Genomic DNA, 10,923 nt, shown 5'->3' on the forward strand with positions numbered 1-10,923 from the left:
TGGCGGCAAAACGTGAAAAAAAAAAGTTCGTGAGTTTTCGCTATGAGTGCTCGCATCGGTGAGTGCGTGCGAATTTCCTAAAGCAACCGCTTTATGTGATCACTTCGTTTACTACACCACTGTGCGGCGGCTCTGCAACGAATGAAAAGATCTCGAGTACAATGTGCGCGAACTGATCAGGTTCTGACAGGTGCGCCGTCGCATTCGCGAAAGCCCGCCAAGTGTTGGGGGTGTGCCAAATATCTATCCAAATAAAACTCTCAAGGTCCCTTATGCATTTGAATAACAGTATTCTAACGCCAAAGCCGCCTTCTTTTTCTTCTCAGTCGACTTTCTCCCCTCATCCCCCCCCCCCCCTACCACCCACGCCCACCGAAAGCTTTCCGCACCTCACGCGGTTTGTCAGTTCCTCGGGGATCTGCCCACCTTTGACCAAGCAGCGATGTCATATAATGACGTCACGATGACAAAAATTTTGGTGATCTGTGACGTCATAAAGTGACGTCAAGCAATTATTATTTTTTGTAGCACTCGTGTAGACGGCGAGGGGCACTTTTCGCGCTTGATGAGGACTCTAAACTTTCCCAACCACGTGTACTGCGCTAAGACGGCGAAAAAGGATGCGGCGACACCCACCACCTCTAGCAGAAGCAAGAAAGCCAGCAAAAAAAAAAAGTCCTTTTCAGGATCAACCTCCTTGACGCTTCGGTGGAGATTTCGCACTGAATGCGTTCTTCATTGAACTGCCGTCTCTCTTTGTGTTCTGTTTTATTTATTTCTTACTTTACATTGTTGCTACGTAGACAACTCACTGATAATAATGCACATTGGGAAATTTTGGCCGGCACTGAAAGTACAAGCAATGCATAGATCGAGTTCTGTACTATAGCTGCACACTTGGCTGCTTCGCATAAGTTGCCCAACTTTGCCAATAGCAGCCAACCTGCGGGAAGAAATGACAATTTAGTACAAAAACAATCGCTTCCGTGAGCCTTATTGTAGAGCCTCATCGAAAAACTGAGCTAGTTTACGGGTGTCGACTTTCGGCCTATACAGATAGGTTGGGTTTCGCCGAGAGAGAGCCCTTACACATATTATTATTCAATACTCCCAAAAGGACGCAATTCGCATATGCGTTACGACTTGTGCTCTTCGCTGCGGTCCTAGGAGGACTCGTTTTATAGCTGAAAAAAAAAAAAAAACCTCTCATACGTTCGGCTAAAGCTGAGCAGTGCGTTCGTGTATGTTTGTGAGTGCGCCCTCCAGGTATGAATGTCGCGTTGCTTGACCTCCTCTCCCGCTCTCTGCCTGCTCGCCACGCTTGCACCACAACATGGCCAATGTCACCCTAATCCCTATTCACATTCTTGAAGATTTCAAATAGCTATGTAACAGAGGAAAAGGAAGCGGTGCCTATAAACCTGTTTAGGGATGCATGAGGCTCATGGTGTTTTAGCTGGCAAAAAGGCAAAGCCCTTCCTTCGTTCATGCATATGATATCACCAATTTTGGCTCATTGCAAGGCACGAAAAGGGGGCTTTGTGTAATGATAGCCAGGAGGTAGCGGAAAGGAGCTTCCTGGGTAGCTTCTGAATGTAGCGACATAAGTATCAAGCGGACCATGTGCGACACCCACACTAAATTTACAGTCGAGCCAAAGCTGGTGACAGTGGAGAAATCTATAATTGCTATGCACGTGCGCAAGGTCGGGGCTGTTCCACGCGACCCAACACTGCCGGTGTTCAGGGCCACTGAAGAACTTCCTCGAGAAGTTACTGCACAAACGAACGGTCTTCTACTCTTTTTTAGCGAGGGAGAGAAACAGTCGGTTCAGAAACCAAACCATTATTTCCAGCAACCCTTGCCGCAGCGCGGCTCAGCGCCTAACCGTCCTCTTGTAAAGTTATACGCTACCAGGAGAGAGAGAGAGGCACCTCTTTTCTGGACAGTTGCACGGGAGTACAAGACTCTTGGGTCCGTGCCTTTTTAGGGGCGAAGCTCCTTAAGGCGGCACCCGTTCGTCCCTCGTAGTCGTAGTGCGTAACCATTCTTACGCTTTGACCTCCAAGGTGGTGCCGGTGGGAGATTTTTCCTGTGCGTTGTTGAACAATAAAAAATTCGCAGCGTGCGCGTTAACTACACTGTTAAAACGAGCCATCATTTTGACAGCGACTTCTTTATCTTTTTTGACGAGCCGTCGGCGTCAAATGGGAAAGACGGCGACTCTCTTGTCAACGAGCGAGCGGAGAGAAAGAGAGACAAGAGAAAAATGAGAGAGAAAGTTCCAGCGCGCCTCGGTTGGCTACCGTACGTCACGTGACACGTCGCTCTCTCAGCGGTTACCTCGGTTACCTCTCCAAGAAAAAGAGTGGAGGAGGCAGAGCGGCAGAGGCAGAGCCGCCACCGCGCCGGAGAGAGAGAGAAAGAGCCGAGAGAGCGGGTACTGCCAGAATTTTAGGAGGTGTTGGTACTGCTGGTACGCCGGTACATTCCAACGTGTTTCTTCGATCTTTGTGCGTTCTTCTTCCATGTCGGTTTGGTGCGCCATTTTGTCTTTTTTTTGCGTGGCGTGCGAGTGCCTGTGCAACGCGCGTGTGTGCTTTGGAGCTGCAGCCTCAACTCGAGTGCACGTGTAAAGGTGAGTGTACTGTTCTACTTATATACTACTTTCGTCTGTTTACACCTTCGGCTGTGCACGGTTTAACAAGGCACTTCGTTTGCGTGTAGCAAAGAAGTAAGCTCTAGTTTTCGCGCGTTGTGGAGGCGACTCCCATCGCTCGTCTGTTCTGCTTTTTGCGGTATGCATTCGAGCGATGTGCTTTCGCACCGAGGCTGAACCACGTGCAGCAATTTTCAAGCGTCAGCTTGCATCTAGTGTGATAAAAGAAGAAAAAAAAATGAATAAAAATGTTCCAGTGAAAAAAAAAGAAAGCTCAAACGTACGAGGAATATTGGCGCGCGTTTTTGAGTAGATTGCACTTTTCGCGCACTTTCGATGGCGATTGAAAGTGGTTAAAACGGTGCGAGGACTGGGATCGAGTGGAGGAACTCTAGTGCGCCATGTACGGCCGAGTACGTTCAGAGCACTTGAAAAAAATGCTCAATAGGGTCCTCAATTAGTATAAGACTTTATTTAGTTGTTTCTTTTTGCTTTTCATCTTTTCGTTGGTATACATGCGCTAATGCTGATCATGATCATCTGCAACTCTGACGACTTGCAGAATGTGGATGCTATAGTCGCTAATTCGTAAAAGTACACGTCAACTATAAATTAATAGTTTTTTTTTTTTTGTATTGTAGTGTGGCTTAAAACTGCATTTCTTGTGCAATTTACTCTCTCTGTTTCTTGATCGTTTCCCGGCAAAGGATGCAGACGTTGGTATCCGATAGCGATTGGCCAGCTCTATTCTGATTCACGAATCGCAATCGAAAGTGACCTTGTAACATGCAAACGGGAGCAGGGGCGTAGCCAGAAATTTTTTCAGGGGTAGGGGGGGGGGGAGCGCACCGCCTTCATTTCGGGGGTTGGGGGCACCTCCTTGAAATGGTCATTTTTCGCTCTGTATGCAAAAGAATTTCGGGGAGGGCACGGGCCCGGTGTGCCACCCCCTGGCTACGCCACTGAACGGGAGCGCTGAAGCATTGCGAAAAAAAAAAAAGACCAAGACGCGAAAGACGGAGTTTGTATTGAGAAGCATTACACCAAGAGCATCCACGCGCGTGCCCCGACTTTGAATTTTTTCATAGAAAATTTAAAAGTGCCGCCTATCAAACGAGCAGCTGTCACTGCGTAAAAATGGAGAAACTGGATTAAATTGCAATGTTCTCGACATGTGTAAGGATTTAAAACACAGCAGGGTGAGGAGGAGGCTAAGGGATTTGTCAAGTGCTTGCAAGTTACTGCATGTAACTATCGAATGGATGTGATTGACTGACTGCTAATCGCTCCAATCATTTCAGGTTCACAGGACAGGTCTGAAAGGTCAACGTCAATCATATTTGGCCGTGGATATCACTGCAACTTTGGCACTCGACCAAGCGAGGTATGTACTCATTATCTCGGAATTTTTTTTTTCTGCGTGTTTTAACATTGCTGAGGACATGTGTGTGTCATTTGTAAAGAAAGACCAGACCCTAAATGGGGTCTTCTGAATTAGTACCTCAAGTTTAATGTGCAGGCCAACTGCCTACATGCACCCACGCCACAGCTGCGACGTATTGCCCCACTGTCAGCGCATAAGCCTTCTGGCATAGGTGTATATCAACCTCAAGCATACTTGGCTGTGGATGTCACTGCAACTTTTAACACTCCATGAAGCGACGTATGTATTGAATATCTCTGGAATTTATTGTCTCCGTGTTTTAAAATTTCTGAGGACACGTGTGTCGTTTGTAAAGACAAATCAGACCCTAAATAGGGTCCTCTGAACTAATACCTCAAATTTAATGTGCAGGCCTACTCACCCCATGCACCCAAGTCACAGCTGCAACATATTGCCTCGTCAGCGAAGTCAGCTCATAGGCGCATACTTCTAAAGTATATTTCATGGAAACACATCTCAATGTCATGATTCAAATGTTCATAATGTTAATGTAGCATGTGTAAATCAGGGCTGCTCGAAACATTTCAAAACATTTAATGCACTGCGTGTGCTTGTTTCACGCAGTCATGTTGGAGATGATGTTGCTTCTGTGTCATCTGGACAAGAATTTAGATGTCCTCATATGTTTCGTGATGTCAATTTTTTTTTTTTTTTTTAAAGAGGTTGGGCACGTTAAGAAGCATATTTCTTCTAGTGTTGCCACTGCCTGTTGTTTTGTAAACTGTAAAAAAGTGTTTTCAAGTGCAAAATCATTCACGTCTCATGTAAGTTGCTTTCATGGCAGTATTGTGTGTCCAAAACAGAGTGTGACACAATGTGAGGAAGATCTTGCAGCACCTAGCAGTGCAGGCCAAGATTTCACCAGTGTTGATGTTTAACAAGTTTCAGGGCATGATAATGAGGTTTGTAAAAGTGGACAGCTGCCACAAGTGTGCATGTAGCCTATACTGGAACTTAGTGGTCTAGATGCGATTCATGGCAGAGCTCCTGAAGTGAAGCAAAATGACCTTGCAGAATTACGGTTTAGAGTATGTGTTTATCCCTCTACATTATGAGCAGCTATTTCTGTTACTAGAAATTATACACGGTTTGTTTGTGCAACTGTGGGCTCTTTTTACATTTTATATTTGTTATTACCCTCCATGCTTACTTGGGAACATTATGCATCAGAGCATATACATGTAGCTAGTTCAGTATGCGACAAATATAGTCACATTTGCTGCTCAGCATTTCTATCTGGTGTCCTTTGATTTCATCATACAGTGTCTCTCACACAATGCAGCATAGTTTATACATTTCCGGCGTTTCACATCTGAAACCCAAATATGTGATTGGCATAGTTTATGGCGCATGGATTTATTCTGTCATTCTCTTTTTGTTTACTCCAGGTACATTGGACAGATCAACCGGACCAAAAGGCGGGGTAAAGGAAAAGGCAGCGGAATAGGACCAAGGGTGCTCAGCCTTATCAAAGCGCTTTGAATAATAAATGTGCAAGTATTGACAAAAGCTTTCGATGCATATTTTATTAGGTACTACCCATGTCGAGTGATGGTCGCATGGTGAGGTACACCACTCTACAGTTCATAGTGACACAGAATACACTTCATCTCTTGGGCCATCATACTAACAATGCAGCTGCATTTCATGTTGAGAGTCTCTTGTCACCTCGCAGAGAAAATGCTACATTGATGGTCTCATAATAGCATTGACAAAAAGACGTACAGGTCGGTTGTATTTTGAGTTCACGAAAAAGATGTCAAAATGAAAGAACACCGTCACTTGCAAATGACGGTGAAATGTTATCAATCTGACAGGTCGGTTGTGTTTTGAGTTCATGAAAAAGACGTCAAAATGAAAGAACACCGTCATTTGCAAATGACGACCTTCAGTTATTTTGATAGTTACATTTTATCAATTTGACGGTTTGCTTGTATTTTGAATTGACGGGAAAGACATCAAAATGATAAAACATTACCATCATTTGAAAATGACGGCCTGCCATCATTTTGACGGCCATATGCTTGGAAATAGAGCTGCCAAGATTTTCCCGTCATTTTGACAAAATTTTTTTTACAGTGTAAAAGCCGAATTCTTCCGTCTCTCATTCCCCATTAGCAGCCATTGGCATGTTCCAGTAGGAAACGTTAGTAGAAGTAGAAGTGTAAGTGTTAGCTAAAAGCCGACTTCTTCTGTCTCTCATTCCCATTAGCAGCCATTGTTTACCTCCAAGGTAGTGCCTGGTGAAATTTCTCCTGTGCGTCATTAAACAATACAAATTTTGTTCAAAACGCCGTTGATTGATGAAATAAACCAACGAAAGACGCCAGATGTTTTGTAAAAGCAAAACGAAAGAACGCCAGATGTTTCAAAGCAAAATGAAAAGACGCCAGCTGCTTAACGAAAGACGCCAGATGTTTTCTAAAGCAATGGTTTTCTAAACAATGAAAATTCACAGCGTACATGTAAAATTAAAGTGAGCTGCAAGTCGTCATAACTCATCGAACCTTTAGTATAAACGCGCCCGATCTCACGTCGGTGATGATGTACTGGGCAGAATTCACGGAAGATTCACGGTTTACCGATGAACCTCCGCAGCTTCGCCCACTCATCATCATTCACTCCGTGGATATGCTGTGTTTTTTTTTTTTTTGTTGCTGTTGTTGTTGGGGAGTTGGGGGGGGGGCGGGGCTTCACGCACATTTGAAACGTTTCAAAGGAGATTATAGAAGCATCGGCACCCCCGAAAAGAATGAATTAGTTGCAGCAGGAACAGGCTCTTCGCCGCCACGTGCTACGACGGCGGAGAGTGCATTTTGCTCCCTTTTTTTCCAAATGTGACTTAGTGGCGTCTTCTGGTGGCTCAAGCAGAAACTACTCGCAAGATGGCGACGGTCGTACCGTCACGTACGTTGAAATAACATTTGTGATGTTGTGCTGGTACTCTTCACTATGTTGTTCATGACTGAAATTCATGCCGTTCGCTGGTTGGCTATTACCGAATTCGATTACATCGATACCACCAATCACTTTTCCTAATAGTTTTCTTGGTACCAGTGCTGCATCACTGCTAAGTTAAAGTGGATGTTTCCTAAAACCTTCCACGCGCACAGGAAAATGGACTTAGTTCTCTTGCCCTTGTTGCTCAGTACTTTTTAACATATATTGTCTGTTCTGTAATTTCAATAGTAACGTAGCTTCCCCGCCACGGTGGTCTAGTGGTTATGGCGCTCGACTGCAGACCCGAGGCCGCGGGATCGAATCCCGGCCGCGGCGGCTGCATTTTCGATGGGGGCGAAAATGTTTGAGGCCCTTGTACTTAGATTTAGGTGCACGTTAAAGAACCCCAGGTGGTCTAAATTTCCGGAGCCCTCCACTATGGCGTCTCTCATAATGATATCGTGGTTTTGGGACGTTAAACCCCAGATAATATTAGTAACGTAGCTTCACAGCGCGACGCGCGCATATTTGTGATCCTAAAGGAGCAGGAACGCTAAATTCGATATGAAAAATGAAAAAAAAAGGTGCTATAAACACGAACAGCCAGCGCGTTAAACTACTGCGAAGGAGGACTGCTACATCTTATACTTTGACTTTCTTTCGAACCGAACTAAGCCTTGATATATGTGTCAGAGAACTGACTAACCAATTTAAGTAAAGCTAATTGCACTTCCAGGAAAATGTTATGAGGGTACGGAACTGGGATCACGTTGGGTGAGCTCAGCCAATGCAGATATTGGGTGGCCCTGAAAAGGGCCTTTTGAGAAATCTCCGGTGAAGAGGTGACGATTCTTCACTTGCAAACGCTTGCGAGCACAGAACAAGCTGTAATGAAGGCGTCAAAGGTAACCCACCCAATGGGCGAATATATAGCGCGCAGCAGCCTCAGAAACTCGCCACTGACGGGGTAACCGCAGTAAGTCAGAGCTGTCTGTAGTTCACTGCCGGGCATACAGGCGCGTTGCTCGAGGTCGAACTCCCTGAACACTTCCGACCAATCGTCAACAGCTTGGCAGGCCATGTCCAGCAGGTCATAGCAGTCAGAGGCTCCCCTGATCATGCAGCACTCGAGTACGAGCGCTGCCGTCCGTGGCATCATCGGTGGCTGTCTTCGCCGTAGGCGCCGAAGCAACTCTGTCACGAGGCGAGGATCCATGACCTTCTGCTTGGTGATCAGCGAGTCGAGTGGCAAACGTGCTAGTCGTCGTCTTTTTATACGCCCGTGTTGGCTGTCCCTGATTGGCGCACAATGACCATTGTACACTTGAATTCGACCCCACTCCTTTCTTTTTCTCCCTCGTCTCCCCTTCCACCCTCTCCGCACCACCTTCTTATACTTTTCTCTGTTTCCTGAAAAGCTAGTTCGTACAAATCATGGATTGCCTTAACTCTTTTCAAGGTCTGGTTTCACAACTGCAGTAACGCAGTAGTTTGCCAGAAAACATTTTCTTACGTTTCAGAGTCAAGATAAGGAACAACGTTTTCCGGTTGATGACCTCACCAATTATGAACCTTTCATATGAATTCAAGGATTCAATCATGCATATTACGTTTTCATCTTAAAATAACAGTTTTTCTATGCAGACGCAGCGTAAGTCTCATCCGATGAATGTTTTCGTAACGCAGTTCAAAACGCCTTGTATGAGATCTTGTACTGATTATTTGGGCCGGTAATGCTTAACAATGTAACTGGCAGAATTTACGAATTTATTTGTTTGCGTTCTCGAAAAAAAAGCTGATCATTGGAATTCTGAGAGAATGAGCATGAATAATAATATTATCTGGGGATTAACGTCCCAAAACCACGATATGATTATCAGAGACGCCGTAGTGGAGGGCTCCGGAAATTTCGACCACCTGGGGTTCTTTAAAGCACACCTAAATCTAAGTACGCGGGCCTCAATCATTTTCGCCTCCAGAAAAATGCAGCCGCCGCGGCCGGGTCTTTCTCTCTTTTCTGCAACCTATATATTGCCCCTTTCTTTTGCAACCTTTTGCCAAACAACTTTATTTCACACAGCAAGTATAAGGGATGCACAAGACTTGCTGAGGAAGGCTGGATAAAAGCGGCGCGTAAAGCAGCCTAGCTGGCCCCTACAAACACACGCAACATAATAGCAAATAGCAAGCACGACAGTTTGGAAGTTTGAAGAATAAGAGAGCGGAACAATTTGATGCTTTAAAAATTGTACATCGTGCCACACAACAGCATTACTAAATATACAGCTGTGAATCCAGCGCGTTTTAGCGATATCATGCAACGGAGTGTTCGTAACATTGCTACCGTTGTGATACTGCAGAACATGTTCCAATATTTGCAAAGGTCACTCGGTGGTAAACAAATGCCAGACGCTAAGACATGCACTTCGGTATTGGCAGATTGTGTATCATTGCATGGCTGTCGTTGCCTCGTTGTTAGATTAGCTGTACCTGAGCTTAAGATGTCGTTTTATTGTAGCATCCTGGTCCCACTACAAAGAGGTGCTTCCCCTAGAAAGTGAAGTCTGGCACGGTGGCGCTTCAGTTGTCCGCTGAAGTTAATAGAAGTTAATTGAAAGCAGTAATAATGAAAATCTTGCATGACACGCAAATCATGAAACTGAGTAGCCTCTAGGTATTATATGTAGAAACTAAATAATCACGTTACGGGAGGGCAGTGACGACACTTACCCAGTGTTGGCGGTAACGCGTTACAAGTAACGGCGTTACCGGTAACGCGTTACTTTTTTCGGTAACTTAGTAACGTACTCGTTACAATTTAGAAACTGTAACGGGTAACGTACTTACGTTAACATTTTTCGGTAACGTGTGGTGTCACGTTACTCGTTACTTTTTCATCCTGGGGGTGCAGTCTTCTCAGAGCGCGCCCCGACAAATTCGTTTGTCGCAGCGTCGGACTGCTGTCGGCCTGCCAGGCATTGACCAAGAAAGCGCGGGCGGAATCGCTTTTTTGTGGAAATTGTGGGGACCAATTTCTTAAGACGCGTCGACTCCTCGTTTGGACGTTTGGGCCGTCGCCACACAAAGCTTGATGAAAGCCGCATAATTCGACATGAGAAACTGTACGGACATGCTTCTCGTGGAAGTGAATGTAGCAGATGGATTGCTGGCACCTGCGCCTTTTCGTGCCCAAAAGACAGGCCGTCGGAAGAGAAAGCGAAGGGGCTGCTTTACTCCATACCACGTGCTGATCGTGAAATTTTTTACGTGAGGGAAACGAAGAACTCCCCCGAAAGGCTGCGAAAACATAAAAACGATGTCCGCAAGTTCGCGTGACAAAGGAGTACACTCGCTGAGCATAGCATGGTAAACGGCCGCCGCATCGAATTCGACAACTACCGCGTCGTCGACTTAAGCGGCTTTCTGTGGAATTCTGGCCCATCCAGGCGACAGCCGGTAACGTCAACCGGTCTACAGGTGCGCTGCCGATCGAGAGTCTGCCGTGTGGACAACAGGTGTGACTTCCGGCTGGAAGAAAACCCTGAAAAATAATGTGAGCGGGACGCGAAACGTAGAATTTTTTCTTGTAACGCAAAAAAAAAAATATTTTTTTTTTACTCACTACATTAATACCGCTGTCACACGAACAGCCTTAACCGCGGTTAAGCTAACTACGGTTACGGCTAACCACGGTTACAGGTAGCTAGCTACACGGCAGATATTACCGCAGTTAGTGTACTAATCGTGGTTATTGCAAACGGGTGATTCCACGAGAGATCGACACGGATCCGAAAATAGATATTTTAGATTTGATTGAGTATTTTATATTTTATGCATGTCCCATGCCAGTAGCCCGAAAAGAAACTTAATTTCCTTATTA

At 45.4% G+C, this 10,923-nt stretch overlaps 1 long non-coding RNA gene across 1 annotated transcript; it reads left to right on the forward strand.

Annotated features, from left to right (window-relative positions):
* The first annotated feature begins 2,526 nt into the window (after nucleotides 1–2,526).
* On the forward strand, nucleotides 2,527–5,805 carry LOC119395661 (uncharacterized). Its single transcript, XR_005184285.2, has 3 exons — nucleotides 2,527–2,638; nucleotides 3,961–4,043; nucleotides 5,492–5,805. It is a non-coding gene; the product is annotated as an uncharacterized LOC119395661 (long non-coding RNA).
* The last annotated feature ends 5,118 nt before the right edge of the window (nucleotides 5,806–10,923 follow it).

Source organism: Rhipicephalus sanguineus, chromosome 6 (genome assembly GCF_013339695.2).
Source record: "Rhipicephalus sanguineus isolate Rsan-2018 chromosome 6, BIME_Rsan_1.4, whole genome shotgun sequence".
NCBI lineage: Eukaryota > Metazoa > Arthropoda > Arachnida > Ixodida > Ixodidae > Rhipicephalus > Rhipicephalus sanguineus.